The sequence below is a fragment of the Crotalus tigris genome, unplaced genomic scaffold (genome assembly GCF_016545835.1).
Source record: "Crotalus tigris isolate CLP2741 ecotype Arizona unplaced genomic scaffold, ASM1654583v1 scf7180000024151.2778019, whole genome shotgun sequence".
Taxonomy (NCBI): domain Eukaryota; kingdom Metazoa; phylum Chordata; class Lepidosauria; order Squamata; family Viperidae; genus Crotalus; species Crotalus tigris.
Genome location: NW_024100413.1, coordinates 1,171,403 through 1,194,237, shown reverse-complemented (window position 1 = coordinate 1,194,237; position 22,835 = coordinate 1,171,403).

Here is a 22,835-nt window from a genome sequence, read left to right as displayed (position 1 = left end):
ATTAAGGTGTGCAGTAGGAAGTCATATAAATTCTTTAAATAAAAATAAGTAAAACATATTAAAAAAACCCAAACCATTCCTTCTGGATGCTTTAATTTGGATACCCAATGAGCAAAGGTGGGCAAGCTGGATTCAGTAATCTGAAACGGGTTCCTAATCCTTGGTTTGTGGATCACTACTAGCCAAACCATTCCTCTCCACCACAGCCACCACAGCTCACCTCCACTGCTGCCCATCTGCAGAAGTAAAATGTTTGGGGATCTCTGATGTAAAAGATCCTTTCCAACATAGTGAGCTATCTTAAGGAAATAAGCTATACTCTGAGTTGCTAAACAATGTAAAGCAGTAGGCAAAAAACAAATCTACTCCCACATAAATATACCATATTTCATCCCAAAGATGCTTTTTCAGGGGGCATCTGGACTTTCTTGTTTTTCTTTGAAGATGTTTCGCTTCTCATCCAAGAAGCTGCTTCAGCTCTGACTGGATGGTAAGGAATGAAAGGATTTATATTCCTTGCAGACAATTATTCATTTGCATTCTTTTAGCCAGTCGTTAGTCCTACCCAGAGGCTTATCTGTGTCTTTAGGGTCACCTGAGTAGTGCAAATGGGTGTGGAGTCTTCTTGGAACTGTTGAAAGGACTGCATTGTAGAGTGAAGATAGATAATGTTGGATCCTTCCCCCCATGTTGAGAGAGGGATGTTCAGTGTTGACATAGATGGCCTCTGAAAGAGGAGTCTCTTTCAAACCAGCGGTCCTCTCTGTCCAAAATGTGGACTTTGCTGTCTTTGAAAGAGTGGTCTTTGTCTTTTAAATATGCATGGACTGTTGACTCTTGTCCTGATGGGCTTGTTCTTCTATGTTGTGCCACCGACTCGCTAAAAGAATGCAAATGAACAACTGTCTGCAAGGAATATAAATCTTTTCATTCCTCACCAACCAGTCAGAGTTGAAGAAGCTTCTTGGATGAGAAGCAAAATGTCTTCAAAGAAAAACAAGAAAGTCCAGTTGCCTCGTGAAAAAGCATCTCTGAAATAACTATGACCTGGATGATTGAGAATCTCCATAGACATACCATAATTCATTTATTTCATATTCTTGGAATACGTGTCATATATGTCCTAAGAAGTTGTACCATCCACTATGCAACATGGTGACAGAATGTTGTCCTGTCCTCAGAGGACTACATTTAATTTACAGTTAAAAAGTTAGGAATGGATTGAGGAAACTTAAAATGTTTATTGTTTTATGACTCGTAATATAATGATGATAGAAGACTACTATTCAATGTCTTATCATTCCATTCTCAGAATCCCATATATCTTTGATTTAAAGGATAATGTCAGATGATAACAAAGCTTCAGTTTTGTTATTTGATTGGCAATGTTTATTTCATGTTGCCAGCCAACCCTTAAATGCTAACGTCATTAAGTAATGATGGATATGCAATAATTCAGGCAGCCTGCTGAGAAATGCACTTATTGCTAACAAAATATAAAAATATGTGCTTAAAGAGGGAAAAAAAGGAACAATGGCTATTCAAGAACTGCATTCAGGTTTAATTCACTCCTACACTTTATGATCAACTTGCTTGTCTCTCCTTCCACCAAAATACTTAAAAATGAAAAACACTGTCATGGTGTCTTGAAATGAAAAGTGAGGAAAAAGGGGCCTAATAAACTACTCATCTCTATTTTGGTTTTTACATTAGGGGCTCTGGCATTTGTTGAATATGTCATTTTTGCAATCTCCATGATAGGAGTAAAATATTGACAAAATGTATTCTTTTTTTTTTTTTTTTTTTTTGCTTATGTTAAAAATTCCAGCAGTAAGTGCCTGGGCCTTTCAGATTTCTTTAACCTGAAGCAATGGCTGCTTATTTGTGGATTCTAGGCAACCTGTTGTTGTTTTTTCCAGGTGGAATAGCAATTTTTATCCCTAAATATTTTTTGTCCCCCTCATTTTTACTGGGATAGTTCCAATTTTGCAGTTGTTAAACTTTTTTCCAAGTATGATGCACAAAAACCTGCCTTTGCTGAATTTGTCCATGCAGTTTACAGCTAAAATTGTACATAGAACTGGACAAATGCACTTTCTTTTTTCTTTTTACGACCTTGTAAGCCCTTTTATTGGGGTGGAGTTGGGGTGACTGAGTGTAGCTGAGGGTATACTGGCCAGATGCCCTTCCTGACACCTACGTGAAGTTCATAGTAGATATTTTCTCTTTGTGCCCTGATAGAGAAACATCTGTCACTGCCTAGGATTGAACTCTCAACCTTTCAAGTGAGAGGCAAGTATCTTCACAAGAGAAAGATGCACAAAAATCCACATTATATTTTATTTATTGCCTCTCCTTTATTGTTTTTATAAATAACTCAAGGTGTCAAAGCTACCCAATACTCCTTCCTTTTTCCCAACAATGAGATGAATTGGGCCAAGAGTGAGTGGCCCAAGATTATCCAGCTGCCTTTATGTCTAAAGTAGGACTAGAACTCACCATCTCCTGATTTCTGTATAAGGCCACATTGTTTGCAGATAGGGAAAAATGTACCTTATAAGTATGTTCATTTACATTTATGGATATGCATTGCATGTATGTAAACTGAGCACACATATGATTTGATAATATTGAACGGTGGGTGCATAAAGACAATTTAAACATCCCCAAGATCACAGATAATGTTCTGATAACCAATTGCTTATTTTTTACAGACGTATTAATAAATAATAAATATTATAGTGTTTATTATATACAATGTAATTCTACATGCAATAGTAGAATTCAAATTACCCATGAACTAAGGCTGTTATGAAGGAAATTAGTGTTCTACAATAAATGTAAAAAAAACCCCACTGTATTGCAGCAAGGCAATGTATATAAAGTTGCTATTTATTAGAATTAGACTAAAAAGGTAGAAAGCGGAAAATTTTAACACTGGAACACTTGAACACGAACTGATGAAGCTTCTTGGATGAGAAGGGGAAAAACAGTCCAGTTGCCTTTTGAAAAAGCATCTTTGAGACAACTATGACCTGAATGACTGAAAATCTCCACAGACATTTAACACTGGAACAGCTAAAAAAGTGTCTGCTTCTGCACTGGACTGGAAATGAGACTATGAGGTTATGTTCCTTTAAAAAGGCTAGTAAGGCAACTTTGTGCTGTTTATCAGAGTCTGGGAATGAGCTTTAGAGGTCATCTAAACATAGAACTGGAAACAATCCCTAAAGGAAAGAGGTGAAGAGAATAGGAAGATGGAAACTTCAGGGAGGTGTTAAGAGGCTGAACTCCTAGTGAAAACTTAAGAAAGGTCACATGGAGTAGAGCTAAAATGGTTTATGGACCTGTTAGGTAAAAGAGTTATGAGAGCTAAGTTTGAACTAACCAGAAGAAAGGGGAAAGAAAAACTGTGAACCTCAACTGTAAATTATAGAAGAAAGGGGATAGAGAAAAGAAAATGGAGGGGAGTGCTCAGTTGAGCAAAATCATTGTTCCCCTTTTGCTACAGGAAACATTGATAGATCCCTTCATTGAGATGTTTGGCAAATTAAGAAAATTAAACCATGCTCTTTCTTTGACAGACCATCTGGACTTTGGAAATCATCCAGAAGATATCAAGCAGAAAAAAGAATTCTGTTTGTTTCTTTTTTTTTAATCGGCTCAAGAGAGTAGGAGAAAGATAATAAGATATTTTAGCACTATTTTTACAAAAGGATTAATGAATATTTGTCAGTACCATCAAGACATTGTAAAATTAAATTCTGGAATTATACATTAGAGATAATACTCATTTAGTGACCACACTTGGAACCAGAAACTCAGTTGTTGAGAAGTGATCATTAAGTGGAACCATGATTGGGTTTGAAACTTTACTCCTGTGTTCCTCTGCTTTATGACCTGTAATGGTAATAAATGCAAGGAAAAATTACATTTTCATCATCTGTGAACAGTTACCAACAAGGTAGTCATTAAATGAGGACTATCTGTATTCCAATGTCTCATGGCTTTATTTAATTCACAGTCAATAGCAGAAAAATTTAAAAAAATAAAAGAAGTAGTATATGTATCTATGTATGAACACATACAAACTATATAACTATTCTCCACTTGTGGCATAAATAGTATGGTTCAAATCAAATCTGTTTTGTGGCTATTTCTATGTTTCTTGCTTTAGGCAAAATCTACAATTTTGAAAGTCTTAAGAAGAAGGTAGAACATTAAAAGGAGACAAATATCCACCAAAGGGAGAAACCCATGTATGTTGCTTGAGATATGTCTTTTCTGAATAATTGTTGTTAGTGTTGATCATATGGTCAGCCAGATGTTTGGATCAGAACTGGATTTTTTATCTACTTCTCAAATCTTATTTGGTCTTTCTTGTAGGCCAGCTTGGTATCTTCAGTCCTCAGTAAGCCTTCATGGTGTACTAGCTCCAGGGCATCTCCTTCACTGTCCTTCAGATATTCTTTTGAGACCTTGTTTTCTTTGTCAACTCTCTGGTGTACTTGCAACAAATACCAGCCTACCTATTTTCTTTGGTAAAGAGATTGGTCAACATTGCTGCATGGATGAAGGGCATGATACATTGTCTTTATTTTTCTTGTCATATTACCCAGGACTTTTAGTTCTGCTTGAGTCTAGTCCACTATTCCTGCTCTGTATCTACTTATTGAATTTTTCTAGGTGTTAATTACCTTGGTGGTGTTTCCTCCATTGACTTTAGATTTCAAAATTTGTTTCAATCTTATGATATATTAATTTCTAATCTTCTTGACTTCTGTTTGCTTGGTGTTGACAGCTTGAAGGCTGTCCAGGTATTTGTAGTGATCTTCTTCATCTAGACTCTATAGCACTAACATTAACACTTAAACTTAGACTTCACAGTGCTTTAGAACCCCTTTCTAAGTGGTTTGCAGAGTCAGCATATTCCCCCCCCCCCCGACAATCTGGGTCTTCATTTTGCTGACCTTGGAAGAATGGAAGGCTGAGTCAACCTTGAGCCAGTGAGCTGAATTATCCTGCAATAACCTATTGTAACCATTGGGCCACACAGTTTGTATTTCCACAGAGTAACTTGATCCCTTCACTTTTCACTATTTTCCCCTTGTTGGTGGTGGTGAAGATGGCACATTTATCCACTCCAAGCTCCATTGCAATTTATTGGCTGTATATACAGACAGTGTTGAGAAGCAATTCTTGTCAGTTAATGTTTTTTTTTTTCCATACAGCTTCAGATCATCTATGTGTAGGAGATGAGATAGCCCAGCTGTTGTTTTTGGTGTTTGATAGGTATGGGCTAACTTGGTCAGTATTATTGACAGAAGAATCACTGCAATGACTTGAGTTACCTTGAAGTAAGATGGGCAGGCTATACAGATAGATAGATAGATAGATAGATAGATAGATAGATAGATAGATAGATAGATAGATAGATAGATAGATAGATAGATACACAGGCAGACAGACAGACAGACAGTAGTGGAAATTCTCTTCTTATTGTTCCATAACCATTATCGAACGTTGATGATCATGTTGGCGATCCTGTTTTTATCAGCAGCAGCACAAAAAAGTGCTGCTGAGTTTTGTCCAAACCAATCCCTTAGATTTTGAAGCTATGATGTTCTTCTTCTGCCTGGACCTTGTTTGCCTTCAATCTTTCCCTGGAGGATTAAATGGAGTATGCCGTATTTTTCTGGGTGCCGCATCACATGTCCAAAATATCCTAATTTTCATTTTTTAATTGTTTTGATGATTTCCCTTGGCTTTCACAGGCGGCTTATCACCTCCTCATTTCTGATCTGTAGTGGAAATAGTCTCCTTGAAATATTCCTCTCTTCATATTAACCTCCCCCAATCTATCACATTGAACAGCAACTATGTCTTCTTTTGTGATCTTTGCACAAAGCTTTTGATGTTTATACTGACTCCTGTTATTTCTAAGCACTTGCTTATCCAATCATGTGGCAAGGAATCAAATGCCTTCTTGCATGCAGCTATATTGGTCTTCCTTCTCTTGCAGGTTTCCAAAATCACCTTGTCAGTTAGGAGCTCTATTTTTGTTGTTGTTGTTGTTGTTCCTCTGAGCTTTTATTTCTGCTCAGATGGAAAGAGCTTGTTTTCAACTAGATGCTGTTAGACTGCCTCAGCTACTGCAACAGTTAGCAATTTGACAGTCATTGATAAGCAGGTACAGTAATTGGCCAGTAGTTGCCTGATGCAGCTCTTTTTGTTCAATCTTTCCATACAAGGTAGGTTTTGCCAGAAGTTGCCCAGCAACTCCTGCCTCCTGTTGTTTTCCTCAACAACAGTCCTTTGAGATGGATTGAGATGAGAGTGATTAGCCCAAAATCACCCAGCTGGCTTTCATGGCTAAGGGAAGCCTGGAACTCATAGTCCCTTAGTTTCTAGAATAACATCTTTAGCACTATACCAAACTGACTCTCAATATCAATATCTATAATGGATAAGTTTTGCCAGTTCCTTTGTCAAGCTAGAAATGAGTTCTCATTTCAACATCAAATTATCTTTGTAACAAAATAGGTGGGATCTTCCTAAGAAGCCAAGTGGTGTGAAAAGCTATACAAATGGTAAAATCCACACAATACAGGCCTTTCCATAATGTAAATAGATGTGTAAAATGCCTACCTCAGTCATTTGTCTTTTCTTATCTGAATGCTTACTATATGTGTGGAAATGTAGATTATAAATGGAGTGAATGAATGAAAGAATCATTCATAGAAAGGGCTTTTTTATCCAGCTAATGAGAGCATAGTAGCTATACTAAAGATATGAAACTAGACAGACCAAGGTTCAAATCCACCTTCAGCCGGAGAATCTCAATTTGGGCCCTCACTTTCTCTTACCTCAAGGGTTGTTATAGGAAAAAGTGGAGAGAGGGAATGTTATGCATGATGCCCTGTGTTCCTGTATGAAAGCTGAAATCTAAATCTAAGAAGGACCACTCTTGTCTAGGTCAGGATTGTCCCAAAGGTGCTTTTTCAAAAGGTAACCGGACTTTGTTTTTCCGTGAAGACATTTTGTCTCTCATCCAAGAAGCTTCTTCAGTTCTGACTGAATAGTCAATCATTCAGTCAGAACTGAAAAACTTCTTGGATGAAAGGAGAAACATCTTCAAGGAAAAACAAAGTCCAGTCACTTTTGAAAAAACACCTTTAGGAAGCTTGTATTACTAATAAATATATATTTAGAACCAAACACAAGCTAATACAGCATGTTGCTTTTCCCAAACTAAGCAGTAAATGAAAAATCATCTAATGCACAATTGATTGCTTTATTGATAGAAGAGAAAGCTCAGTTTTACTGGCATTTGAGCTATTACCTTATGAATCAGAATTATAAGCTGAAATTGGTGTATTACTGGTAAGGAAAAATAAGATTACTTAAAAGGGAAAAAATGAAACATATCCAATGTAATCTTGCTTAAATAAACCAAGCTTGCCTCATCTCTCAATTAAAAATAAATCAGGCACATACCAAATGGGTTTCAGTAGAGTGAAATTCCATCGACTTCCTAATTGAAAATCACGAAATGTAAATCCTAGCATGTGCTCATTTTGTTTCAGACTTGTGCCAGTAGAATTCATTATCAGGTTTATGTAATCATTCAACTTGTTTTTCATATTTAAAGAACCGGACACAAGTTGTTTGCAGATATCTTTGAAAATAGACTGGATATGTATCTGAAAATGGGAAACATTTTTTTCTGAATTCATCAGAGTATGTCTTCCTTTGCTTGAAAGATTTAGATGGGTTGTGTTAAGCAGGAAATAGCAATAGCATTTAGACTTATATATCACTCCACAGTGCTCTACAACCCTCTCTAAGCAGTTTACAGAGTCAGCAATATTGCTTCTAACTACTGCACCACCAAGGATCACTAGTGGGGAAGTTTTGCTGTGACTTCTGAATCAGGTGGCTAGCATTTTGCAAATCAAACACTGGACCTAGAACCCCACACAGAACATAAAAGAATTTTTAAAAAAATAAATAATAGTGATGGATTTTATAGGAATGAATCCATGATATTGCCTACAATATGATCTTAATGTAACAAATGATCTGTTTCTCAAGGAAAGTAGGCACTCCCAGGTTTACCAGTCCTCATAACTGGAATGGGGTATCCAGTTAATCCAAGAGATCACCAGAAAAGTGGAAGTAAAATCATGAAATAAGTGGGCAAATGCATTTACTGACTCACTTGAGTCTGTATGCCTGAGTCTTTATAGGAACCATTGTTTGAAGAGATCTGTACATTTATTGGCAGGTCAATATGGCATCCACTAATTCTTATTTATTTTCCTTTCAGTGGTAAAACTAATGAAAGACTGATTTCTTTTTCCATTTTTCAGATTTCATATAGCAGCTCTTTGGAAAACAATAAGAACAAAGTCTGCAATTTAAAATCTTGTTCCGAATCACAGTGCACTGAAGCAGCTAACCCACTCTTGACAAGAAGATAGATGGAGACAGAAGACTTTCCCAAATAACTCAGCATTTTTCAGAGACAGGCAATCATCAGACAGAAAATTAAAGCAAATTTTGCATAAATATGTATTTCTAGCATTTGTGTTCATATTACTCATATGTGCTCATATTACTTTGAAAGAAGCTAAAAGGGTTTTAGGTCAACTGTATAGCAGCTGCGTATAAGCAAAAGAAGGGAATTAAAATCAGATGTTTGCCAATATCTAGTGAATAATTTAATTTCTAAACCTCTCTCTTATGCATATCATTTCAGGAAAAACTAAAGAAAATTGTATTATTGTAAAACAGAAATGTAATTTACATAACTTCTTGACTAAAAAATGTTCTTCTTTGATATTTGGAAAGTTTTTGTATAATATAATTTTCGGTGATTTATAAACTTTTTTTCATTTATCTGTAAGAAGAAAGGCAATTAAAAGCTGTATTAAGTAGATTTTTTTTCTGTTATTTTCTTTTACAATGTATGTTTAGGCAGTTCCCTAGGCTACATTATGCATTTTTAGCACACCTTTAAATTATGATCTGTTTGGTGATGAGCATGAAAACCAAGCACATGTCATGTCTTATCTATAGCAGCCTGTTTTCTATACTTCAACTAAATCTAAAGGGAAGCCATGCTAACAAATGACAATTCCAATCACTTTGCAATCACAAAGTACGCTCAAAAACAGTATCGGCAGAAAAACTGAATTCCACTATGAATCAATATTAAAATTAGGTATCTCTTAAAGTGGGAAAACCATTTGGGAAAACTGGAAGATCAACTGTAACATCACATTGGTTAATATGGTTATCTACAGTATTCTTCAGCCAATGTATTCATGAGGGCTTTAAGACAAAAGAGCATACCGAGAGAGAAGATAGAAGAAGTCAGATAGAAATCCTTATACAGTCAAGGCAATTTGGCTTTATTATTAGGATAGCAGCTATGGTGCTACGAAAGGCAAAAGGAATAGAGACGATTTAAGTACTGGGAAAAAGGAAGGAAGGTGACACTTGAGAGGTGATGTATTTGGGGGTGACTCAAAAGCACACAGAGCAAGAAGCTTCTGGCCATCAAGAACACACTATCATTTGTAAAACTGTCAGATTAAAGATATAGAAATATTTGCTTTTGGCTGAGACAAACCCTTAGAGCAGAGATCCCCAAAGCCTGGTCCATGGACCAGTACCAGGCCATGGCATGCCAGCAACCAGTCTGCACAAACAAGCAAAGGCCCATCCATGGGACGCAGGCAGCATACAAAACCACACACTCTCCGGTCTGTGGAAAAACCTCTCTCCATGGAAACAGTCCCTGGTGCCCAAAAAGTTGGGGCCTCTGCCTTAGAACACTCTGTTACTCCAGTGTACCTAGGTATTTGACTTTATTTTGACTGTAACACTAGTTAGTCAAACTACACGTTTCCTATCTGCAAATTTTAAATATTGTATCTTCTCAATTGATATAATTAGTTGTTAAAATCACTATTATTGAATTTCTCAAAAAATTTAACATCTGCCATTTTATGTTACTAATAAAGATAATAATGGTATGGAATCATACAAGTTCAAGTTGGAAAAACTATGGGTTTTTCATTTCTATGTTGGTATAATTCCAATTCTTAGATAAAATTATGGATGAGACTTAAGAAGTGTAATTTTGAGAGCCATTGTCTGTTGTAACAAAGAAAGACTGAAATAAATGCAGTTCACAGCACTAAACATTTTCATTTTTTTAATGGGCTCACTTATTTTGTCAATAAATAAATAGGACTCAAATGTAGAACAAACAGTAAAACTTTATAAATGGAAACACACAAGGATGCTGCTAAGCATGACAGGCTCGTATCAAGTTTGTTTCCAGATTAGTAAATGTTGTTATAAATGAAGCAAGGAAATCAAATGAACACCATACTGGAACATGACGTAACTCATTCTAGAATTTCCATAAATGGGCAGAATTGATACTAAGATATGTCCTTTTCAGCAGAACTGTTTTTTTTCTTTTTTCTTTTTTTAAAAAAAATCAACTGCCATTGAAAAAAAAAGAGAATCAGGATTTCTGGTTTTAATACAAGAAAATCAAAATCTTGTGTTGGTAGCTCTCAACCCAAGAACTAAGTACTTCCATTTACTTCATTTATTATTCCTTATAAAAAATATGAGTCCAATTTACTAATTTGACAGAACACTTATAACTATTTGCTTTTTTCTGTTGGGAGAACTACTACAAACCATCAATGAAAATGGATGATTACAAGTCCCCTGGAACTAAACTGATTAGCAAAATAGTTGCCTGAGTAACAGAGTATATGAAGGAGTTGCAATGTTTTAAATTATATGGTTCCTTATTTTATCTCAAGAATTATAGTTTTTTAAAGATGATTTGTTGTAATACCACTATTCAGGGAAGAGAAGATACTGGTACTTTCCAGGTTCTTATCCCATCATTATTCCTTATGGCACATTAAAATGTAAACTGATCTAAATCAGCATCATTGTACAAGCAGCACCTAACTATTTTTTACCTACTCCTCTTCTCAAAAATGAGAATTCCCTTTATGTTGTAAAAAATGCAGAAAGGTTATTTGTTTATTTAGTCATTTGAAAGCAATATAAAATGCTAAAGGGATGCCAAATGTTTTCATTAGAGACTCATTTTTTTTTAATTACGGTTTTGAAAACTGGTACTGGAATCTGAGATGGAGATAGAAAAAACTTTTGTGTTTCACTTAATTGATCTGACATCTTTGATCTTGATGATGTAGTGAGAATAAAAGAAAATTAAAATGAAGGCATTCCTAGATAGGCAGAGTTACCAAAGAGATTTTATCCCCATCCTTGCCCAGTTACTTCTTCTGATAAAACATCAGGCAAATTGCTTCACTATATCCAGATGAAAAGAAAGAAAACACACAGGGATGCTACTTAGCAGAAAGAAATGGCAAGGGCCCTACATGAAAGTAAATATTGGCAGAACGAAAACTTGTCAATCCTGAAATGCAAAGGAAAAAGTAAGAAAAAGGATAATGCTGAAAGTTCTTTTTGTCTCTGCATGAAAAAATAAACATGTTATAGATAATTGATGAAGCAATGGCTATAGTTTACTGCCAATTAAAATTTAATTTATCTGGTATGGTTAAAACTAAAGCAAGAAATTACCCTTTACAATAGACTATGCTCTATACCAGTGGTTCTCCATCTATGGTCCATGGATCCATGGGTGGGGGCACTATGTCATCACAGGGGCTCCATGAAGGTTTGAAGAAATGTTATTATTTAAATATTGAGTTAAGTCTTGGGGGGGGGTCTGTGGCCATGGTTCTTGGATACAAAAGGTATTTAAGGGATGCCTGTGGTGAAGAAAAGGTTGAGAACTATTGCTCTAAACAGTAGTATAAGACATTTGTTATGGTGAGAAAAATGCAGTAGCATATCTTTTCTTTTGGAGTAAACTTTTAGATCTAATTTAAAATAATTATTTTCTAATTAGCTCATTATTGTTTGGTATAAAAAGTTTGGGGACTTTCTCAGAGATGGAACTTCAGCCCAAACCAGATCTAGTGTTGTGCATTAACTACTATTATGGGGTTTTGTCTGCTGTCATGTCTGGACAGAAGAAGTGGTTTCTGATAGCTAAAGGGACATAAGATTCCATCTTTTGCTTAGTTAGCATTTTCTTTTAACTCATCACTTTTAAATACTGCTATAATTTGCTTGGGCTTATTCAATAAATCTTCTTTTGCTTTCATATCGTTTGTGTTTATTATGTCCAAATCTCTATGACAAAATAGTTAGCAGAACAATGCATTTTGAAAGAATTTTGAATATAATTTTTATTAAGAATTTTAATTACAATAGTAAAAACTAATACAATCTAAATTTACAGAAAGGGAAGAGAATGAAAAAATAAAAATACATTAAAAAAGAAAAAGAATATAATAAAAAATGAAAAGAAATATATGAAGAGGTGACTTCCAACCTACATTACAAGTATAAACAAATTTAGTAACTTTTCACTTCCTATAAGGTTAAACAGATATCTCTTCATCCCATTCCACCTCTTATGTAGAGTATAAGCAAATCCATAATTTCAATCCTGGTATCAGCAGAACGTTTATAAAAGAGTGTCTCAACATTGCAAAAGAAAAAAAAAGCCTTATTTTAATCTTGATCAAATAAATCAATTTTATATTCCTTCCTCTTACTTCTAATACTCTTAATCTTAATTCAATCAGATTTTGTTGTAGGATTTTTGTTGTGAATCCAATGAGAAAACATTTTTCTTTCGGTGTCTTATTTGTATTTCCCTTTTAATTTTTAAAACTTCAGCCAGTTACTTTTGTATATCCAATAAAGTTTCCTTTTCCAAATCTTTCTCTTGGCCTGTCATTTTACATCTGTCATTCTTTCATAAATAAGTTTTAGACATAGCCTATCTATAGAAGCAGGCATCATTATTGACACAGTTGATAATGTAGTTACTAATTTTAGTCTCTATTCTTCAAATGTTTTTTTTATATTTCTGATGTCATTTATTTGATTTTTATTTCACTTTTATTACTTTATAAGTAACTCAAAGTGATGAACATACCTAATACTCTTTTCTCTTCCTATTTTTCCCACAACAACAACTCTGTGAGAAAGATTGGGCTGAAAGTGACCAAAAGTCACCCAGATGGCTTTCATTCCTAGGGAGGGACTAGAACTTTCCTGGTTTCTGGACCAGCACTTTAACCACTAGCAAAACTGTCTCTATATTTAAAAAAATTGTGATTTTTTTAAAAAGTCCCAGTAATAACCATAAAGTAGTAATAGCAGTCATAGCCAAAATAAGTCTGTTTCTTACAAGTAATTTTTTTATAATTAATTCCAAAATCTTAAAATGAAAGTCAATATTCCAAATGTATCTGAACCCTTAATCAATTTATAACTTTATTTCTTTCTTTTTAATAACATTTTATTAAGTTGTAAAGTAAAATAAAAACTACAAAGCAAATAGTAGGAAAAAGGGATAAGAAAGTGAGGGAAAGGGAGGAAAAAGAAAAGAAGAGAGATTTACTTCCAACTTCCCTTGTTGCAGTGGAATAAAGCATTAACATTGAGCCTCAACTATTTACTTTTTCACAATAGTAAAAACTAGCCATTTCTATAACAACAAATCAATCTAATCAGTGAAACCCAGAATCAAAGTTTCATTTTTTCCCCCACCTCAACCACAAAGTCCAGAAGCGGTTTCTATGTAGAAACAAAAGTATTTTTATTCTTTTCTTTAATCAAAATAGTTAATTTAGCCATCTCTGCCAGCTCCATCAACTTCTGTAGCCATTCATCCATAGCATGAATTTTTGTGCATACAGTAGTCTTGCCAATTTATAACTTTCTTAGATTAATAACAATAACAATAACAACAACAACAACAACAACAACAACAATAATAATAATAATAATAATAATAATAATAATAATAATAATAATAATAAAGTTGGAAGGGACCTTGGAAGTCATCAAATCCAACTCCCTGCTCAGGTAGGTAACCCTATACCATTTACCATTTCGGACAAATGGCTGCCCGGTTTCTTAAAAACTTCCAGTGTTGGAACATTCAAGATCATATTTAGCTCTTTGCCATTTATTTCAAACCCTTTAAATTCTTCAGCTTATAATTTTTTTTGTTCAGATTTGAAGATAAACTCACCTGATGAAGATTTTACACATGTGCTGTTCCAAAGGTCTTTAATAGTTTTAAGATGGTTAATAGGCAATTCTCAAAGTGTTTTTGGGGTGGGGGTGGGGAATGGATGAAAATCCTTTTTCATCAAGTTGAATAAGTACTGGTAGAAAACAAAAATACACAACCCACATTAATAGACTGGGCTAAGATTTAAGAGATGGAATGGTTGTTTAATGGACTTCCTCAGATTATTTACATATTTACATATACATCAGCATAGTCTTTTCCAATAATGTATTCAACAACTGTCTGACCACAGCAGAATGACTCCAATTGGACAAACTTTGAAGCAGAGTTGGGCAGTTCCACTAGTTGCAAAGAACATTACTAACAACTTCAAAGCAAATTCTTTTTTTAAATGCACAAAGTTCCTTGTAAGAGAAATGCCAAACTGCTAAAGATTACATCAGTTTTCTTTATTTGCAGGAAGTCACACATAAATCTAAAGCTTAGTTTAGATGTTAATATCATGATGAGATCAAGCTATACTCTCAATATGGTCAGATAACCCTCCCTCCTAAAGTGGGCTTATTCTTACTTTCCCTTTATCAATGATAAATCATTGTTAAGACTGGTCAGACCACAATTTTCTCATGGCTGATGGCCCAGTAAAAATTAACCCAACAATCCTGAAATAAACAGTGTAAATTAAAGGATACTAATAAATGGTATTGTTGGGTTTTTAAATGCTTTTCTTCCTTTAAATATAAATGTGTTTAATGAAGTTCTTGCCCTAAACACAGAGAAAAGGTTGTCTAGGGTTAGGTATGGCTTAGGCCACTCCTCAGAGTAGTGAATAAATTAAACCAATTTTTTCAATCGATTTGGAACCAGCCTACAAGCCCGTAAGGAATCGGATCAACCAAGTGATCAACCTATGACAGTGCCGATTCCTCTTCACTAGGTGACCTTCTCAAAACACGACTAATCGAGCTCATGACCAACCAACCACATGACCACATAAGACAAAATAAAAGCAGAGGAGAACTGGAATGAGATGCTTCAACAGAAGTCCTGCTGCTGATGTTCCCTAGCCTAGTGACTAAACGTTAGGAAGCTACAAATATTTTCTAGCATTTTAAGTCAACTTTGCTCATGAGAATGACTGTCATTAATCCATTGCTACAAAAAGAAATAGAATAGAATAGAATAGAATAGAATAGAATAGAATAGAATAGAATAGAATAGAATAGAATAGAATAGAATAGAATAGAGCTGGAAGGGACCTTGGAGGTTTTCTAGTCCAGCCCCCTGCTCAAACAGGAGAACCTATATCATCTCAGACAGGTGATTGTCTAGTCTCTTCTTAAAAATCTCCAGTGATGGAGTGCCCACAATTTCTGGGGATAAGCTGTTCCACTGGTTGATTGTCCTCACTGCCAGGTAGTTTCTCCTTAATTCCAGGTTTCTTCTCTTTTTGATCAGTTTCCAACCATTGTTTCTCGTCCTTCCCTCTGTCTGGTGTTTTGGTGAACAACCTGGCCCCCTCTGCCTTGTGGCAGCCCCTCAGATACTGGAATACTGCTATCATGTCTCCCCTATTTCTTCTTATTGTTCCAACGTTTGTAACAGAGACAAGGTCTAGATTGAGAATTTATCTGTGTACAGTATCTATTCATGGGACTCATTTATGGAATTTATACCTTGCCTTTAAACCAATGAAAGGTATTCATAACTGTTTGATTGAAAGCATTGTAAGCATGTTTGGTGCATAACTGAAAATGAGCAAAGCTTTGAATCTTTTCTATTAGCAATCTGAAGAAGCCACTAAAAGAAATATTATGCCTTCATTTCCCACTTGAAATGAAGGCTTAATGAATAAGCAGCTTCATTAACTTAAAAGGAATATAGGAATTAAGTAATGAATGCTTGAGAAACACTTGAGATATTTCAAATAGGAATACAACACAAATCCCTATATCCATTAATAATGATATTCTATAGGTCTGTAATAGCCGCAAACAAAATATAATATAGGAGAGAACCAAAAGAAACAAAAATGGTCATAAAATAAGGGGGGGGGAACGATTTAAAAAATAACCAACTTTTTTCCCCTTCCCTGAAGTTACTATTACCCAACAGGAAAGGTGACAAAATCTCACTGTGATTTACATTTTACCTAACACTATTCTTCTTTCCATAAAGTTAAAAATATTCACAGTAAAACATATACATATTTATATTATGTATAACCTAAATATAGCCAGAATGAAAAAGTGAATTTTTGAATATTTGAAAAATATATCTGTCTGTATAATTCCATTGTAAGGTATTTAGAAAGCTCAACTCAGAGTTCATATATTAACATAACGTCAGTGACGTTTATTTTGCTCAAAATTTATTTTGCTCAAAATAGTTTATTTAGCCAGTTTCCACTTTGAATGAAAATAATATTTATCTGTATCAGATCTAACACACTATTTTAAAAATATTAAGCTCTTCTAGTAAATGCTGACCACTTAGGATTTTTATTGTTGTATGTTTGTTCAATAACATTGACCACCAATATTTGTCAGTACAACTGACAAGTTGTCTTAAATGTCACACAATTGGTTCCAAGATTTCTGCTGCTAAGCAAGACAAATTTTAAGTTAATTTTGCCCTACTTTACAACCTTTATGCCCACAGTTGTTAGGTGAATCACTGTAGTTGTTAAATTAGTAACACAGTTGTTAAGTAAATCTGGCAAGCCTAGTTGTGGGCACTCACGGCCCCACTTGCACAAGCCTTGTTGCGGGCACTTGTGGCCCCACTTGCACAAGCATTGCCACAAACATCGCAGGCACTCATGCACAAGCATGCACACACACATGCGCCTGCCCCTCCCACAAAATCATCCTCTCTTTCCCCCTTCTCCCTGCTCTTGGCTGCCAACACAGAACGGGTGGGGAACTCTGGTCTAAAATACTTTCAACAACTCTCTCCATCCCTACAATTCAAAGATATAAGTTTTTGTTTAGCCCTTCTGATGATTTAGCTTTCACAATCATATTGTCAATGCTGCTAACATCAGATGTTCTTGCTTTGACAACACAGGGAGATGCAGCCTTTTTCTCTCCTATGCTTCACTCTTAGAATTAGATGATACCGGGGGGAGGAGGAGGAATGTAATGGGAGTTAGTTGGACATAACAATTCAGGGGCTTTTGAAATAAGAGATGATAAAGAAATGGCGGGTTGGAAAACGGGAGGGAAAGCTTGCATTTCAAACTAATTGGAGAATGTGTTTTATGACTGTTAATCAGAGTAGGAAATTGTGCTTTGGTACAATGTGTTTAGGGGAGGGGAATTCAGATTTCGGCTTCAATCATGTATGTGCCAAAGCTATACTACTCGAATAAAGATTCTTTAAGGTAAACAATGCCTTGAAGTACTTTGAAGAGTTTCATTTGTCGGAACCATGACACATATGTTACAGTAAGAAATATTGTGTCCCTCATAATAAATACATTTGGTGTCAATGTTATATCTGTGCACTTTAATATCTAGCTTAGATTTACCATAGCCCTCTTCTCAAGAATCAAAGTTTTTATTTTATTTTATGGTGACAGTCTAACACTACAAATGTCTGTTTTTAGTACCAAAGTCTGTTTCAGCTCCTTTTTTCCCTATTTACATTGTTATTGGGTAAAAAAATAAAAATTGCCTATAATTCAACCCCGGCTGTTGTCTCCCCCCCCTCCCTTCTTGTAATGGGTTCCCTCTTTCCTGGAAAATTGATATTTCTTTGTAGACCATCACACCACTTTCCTCTTTGTAGACAATATCTATCTCAGATATTGAGATTTAATAGGGAGGGCCTTGGAATTTTTACCACATAGGTTGTACTGCTTATTTCTCATTCAATAAGATTGTTATAAGTATGATCAAAGGGTTTTGTTTTGGTTTTTAAATGTAATTTTTTTCTAAATTGTTTTTAATGATTGACACAGCCAAGAAATGGAATCCATGTGGAATAGGCAGGGTTTTTGAAAAAAAAAAGTCATAGGAACACACCAGACCATGAGATGAGATGGTGGTTTCCAACAGAGCAGGGGTGTCAAATTCGCAATATCACGTCACGTGTCACGATGTATCGCAATTTTTTTCCCATTGTCAGCAATGGGGTGGGCGCGGTTTCGCTATGATGCATCTGGCTCATGGGCCGGTAGTTTGACACCCTTGCAATAGAGGAACAAGAGGTCAGAGTTTCTTAAATCAGGCTGCAGCCAAGTATCTCAAATTAAGATAGTCATTCCCTTGCTCAGCAAAGAGCTTTGTTCACATCTTTCCATTCATAGAGTCTGAGGAGATCGCATCTCATCAACTGACTGCTCCAACTCCAGGTCTAGAGGGTGCTTATGTTTGATCAGCCTCAGGATGATTTGGCTTGACATCCCCTTCTGCTGACATTCCATTAATTCAGCTGTAGTTCTTCTTCAGAGTCAGAATTTTGGGACACTATTTGTCTCAGTAGAAGAAGTGCACTGATGATGTTACTTAGTTTGGTAATGAAATATCTGCAACAAAACCACCAAGCTCAGAGAGCACCAAGAATCCCACATTATTTGTTTGTTTGTTTATTTAATGAGAAGACTTAGATTCAAATATAATATCAATTTATTTCAGTTTGAAGTCATTTGGTTACTTTGCCTTTAATTATTCGGCTATAAAACATCATGATATCTTTCTGTAAGGCAGTCTCAAATTTAGTGGGTTTTTTTTAGCAATATTAAACAATGTGGAAAAACATCAGACTAACGAACTAGAAAAATATTCTTTGGCAAAGGTTTTGAATATTTTAAAGTTTCAGATAAATGATATTGTTATGCAAAAAAATTCATTTAGTCTCCCTGAGATATTTGTGTCATTTCAGAGTTGCAAAAATCTATGCCATTTAAGTTTCCTAATGCAAAATTTGCCACCTCTTGATAATATCCATATTGATAACACGTTCTTACATGTTTTATTACTTTGATATTTTTTCTACATTCGATAGCAAGTGAATACCCCTATGCAATCAACTTAAACAGCTTTAAAGAAACTTTCATTTTAACTTGCAGAACATATTTTAATTTTTTTGGATAGGTTATTGTGTTTAGCACCCTATAATATTATAAACTCATGTTAGAAAAAAATGTGTTCAATAAGTTTATTTGGTTTTCATTGACTTTCCTATGAGTGGATAGTACTCAACAGTTTATTAAGTTTGTTATTTCTGTTTATGATTCTATGCCATTAAATCAATTGTAATATTTCAAGCAACAAGATTTATAAAATCAACATTTCAAGATATTAAATCATATTCTGCTATGCTTGCTCCTCTATTATTTCCTCTTCTATGTCTCATGTAATACTGAAAAATATTGTTTTAGAATTTGCTTTTGGGATGAAAGGCTCCCAAAATAAAGAATATGTGGATTTACTTCTGAGTACAGCTAGTCCTTGACTTACAACCACAACTGAGCCTAAAGTTCCTGTCACTAAGTGACACAGTTGTTAAGTGAATTGCGTCCCATTTTACAACCTTCCTTGACACATTTCTTAAGTGAATCACTGCAGTTGTTAAGTTGGTAACATGGTTGTTAAGTGAATCTGGCTTCCCCATTGACACTGCTTCTCAGGTCATAAAAAGTGATCACAGGACCCTGAAACACTGCAGCCATCATAAATATGAGTCAGTTGCCAAGCAGCTGAATTTTGACCCCATGATCATGGGGATGCTACAATGGTTGTGATAGGAATAAGCAAATGGTTTGCTTATTGAAAGAGAAATTTAAAATTGAATTTGCTGCAATGGAAAATTCCTGGAGAAATAAGCTTACCAAAGAAACAATGGATGGGAAGCAGGAAAGTATAGCATAAAGGAAGGATGTAAAATAAATACGTTGGCAAAAAATAGCTGGGTCTTAGAGTGGGAAAGGAAGAAGACAAGCTATAAAAACATCTGTAAGAGGAAATGGCTAGCCAGGAAAACTTAACTAAACTGAAAAACAGGAAAGGTGGCGCAGCAGTTAGAGTGCAGTATTGCAGGCCACTTTAGCTGACTGTGTTCAGCAGGTCAGCGGCTCAAATCTCACCGGCTCAAGGTTGACTCAGCCTTCCATCCTTCCGGGGTAGGTAAAATGAGGACCCAGATTGTTGGGGGCAATGTAAATATATATATACATTGCTTACTGGTGTACACCGCTTAGAGAGTGCTTGCACTTAAAGCGGTATATAAGTCTCATAAATAAATAAAGAACCTATTGTTCTAAGGCAGAGGTCTTCAAACTTGGCCCTTTTATGACTTGTGGACTTCAACTCCCAGAATTCCTCAGCCAGGCACACTGTCCACAAGTCATAAAAAGGCCAAGTTTGAAGGCTCCTGTTCTAAGGGGCCCAGAATTCAAAACCAACAATTGAATATGTCTAATATTTTATATTGTTAATGTACATATGATGTATGATTTAGTATGTAGCAGGAAATAGGAGGCGGTCGGAAAGAGTGTAACTTCATGTGCCTCAGCCAATGAGGAAAGAGGAGAGATGTGGCGGCCGGGACAGGATTATATAAAGAAGGGTTGAAACTTTGGAGAGAACCAAGCTTTGATAGCTTCTCTCCCCGTTTATTGCAATAAATGAAACAAAAGGCCTTCACTGTGTCTTGGCTGGTTATTGGTCAGGCGAGCTTGCCTCTGGTCATGAAGGAATGTAGTCAGGCATACATAACAGTCGTAAGTGTGAAAAGCACTCATAAGTCACTTTTTCACTACCCTTGTAACTTCAAACAGTCACTAAGTTGTAAGTTGAGGACTACCTGTAGTTTCTTTATTATTGTTCACCAACAGGCAAAATCTTGTCAGATTAAAGCAACTGTGAACTGCTAGGTGTGAAAGTCTTAGCTTTCTTGCGGCCTCCCAGATTTTCCATCATCTGTTGCTTCTTTGTTCTCTTGGAAGCAGGCCTTCCCTGGGACTCCAGACTGCATTCTTCCAAAGGTACATAATAGCACTTTGGAGACAAAAGGTTGCTTATTCAAATTTCATTATTAAGATATATAGTGTATTTAAGTTTCAATTTGTTGTTCAAAAACTATTATAATAATTTTCTCATAGCTTATAAGTATTGAATTTTATTTATTTTTCTGCTTGCTTTAGTTTTTTCTTGTATCCTTGCTTTGGTTTTCTTTATTGTTTTTGGCTTGTAAATAACCATTACCATTTTTATGTAGAGTTGTAGAAGTATATGAAGCACAGTGAACTCTCCAAAGCATACCTAATTTGGTACTGCTACAAACATTTATGACATACAATCATAGGGTTGCAAGGGAAGTCTTCTAGTCCAACCCTCTGCTCAAGCAAGAAACTTATACCATTCTGGACAAATGATTGCCCGGTCTCTTCTTGAAAGTCTACAGTGATGGAGCTCCCACAACCTCTAGAGGTAAGCCATTCCACAGATTCATTATTCTCACTCTCAGGAAATTTCTCCATCGTTCTAGGTTGGGTATCTCTTTAATGATCTTCCACCTGTTATTTCTAGTTCTGCATCCCCAGCTGCTTTGGAAGATAGGTCAACCCTTTCTCTGTGACAGCCTCTCAAGTACTGGAAGGCCGCTATCCCTAAAACAATTTCCAATGAATCCTCACTGAGGAGGGACTTCTAAAGACAGAGTCATTCAGCATGTTCTACGATTAATGACATTTGTCCCAGTATAATGAAAAGTATAAAAGATTTGTCCTCAATTACGACGACCAAGCAAAATATCCAGCCACCAATGCTACAATCCACTGGCAATTTCCCATATTTTGTGCTGATTTCCCATTAATCTATGTATATAGCTATTTGTCATATAGTCAATACAGTCGGATTGTTCTAATATGATTCATTGGGGCTATCCAAACTTTGAAGGGGCATTTTGCTTTATTCAACACCTCTATCAAAGCAAACTTTGGGATGCTGCATGAAAAACTGTGGTGCCTCACTTTTAAGCAAACATGGCTGCTATGCACTTCAGTCATCAGAACTAGCTTTTTCATTTGCGTGGGTCCCATAAAGGCAGCTTTCCTGCCTCAACATTTCTTATGCAAGCATCAAGGTGAACATATTGCCTCCTTGTGATGAAGTGTCTTGTCAAGGAAGGGAATATTATCCCCTTGACCAAACAGCTATGTCAAGATGAAGTACTCTCCTATACACATATACATCATATACTGTACATTATTTCAAAATGATAAAACAGAGTCTTTCCAGAGAAAACTGTTGTCCTCACATCAAACAGATCTATACTTATCTATTTCAGTAAGGATTATAATCATTATCATTACAAGGGAAAGGGGAAGGGGAAGGGGAAGGGGAGGGGGAGGGGAGGGGAGGAAAATAAAAAGGAGAGGAGAAGAAAGGAAAGGAAAGGAAAGTATATATCTTTTCAACTGAATTCTTATTATATATTAACAATAGAATATGTTTAAAATGGTTTGTTGCTAAAACGTGATGCTCAGAAATAGATATCCAACTAACTAATTATGAGGCCATTTTAATAATATTTTAATATTTCTCCAAATTATTATTCCCCAATTTTACAGCTCCCAAAAACAGATAATTGACTGAAAACAAAATACTGCTGCTCTGACAAGCTTTCAACATTGGTT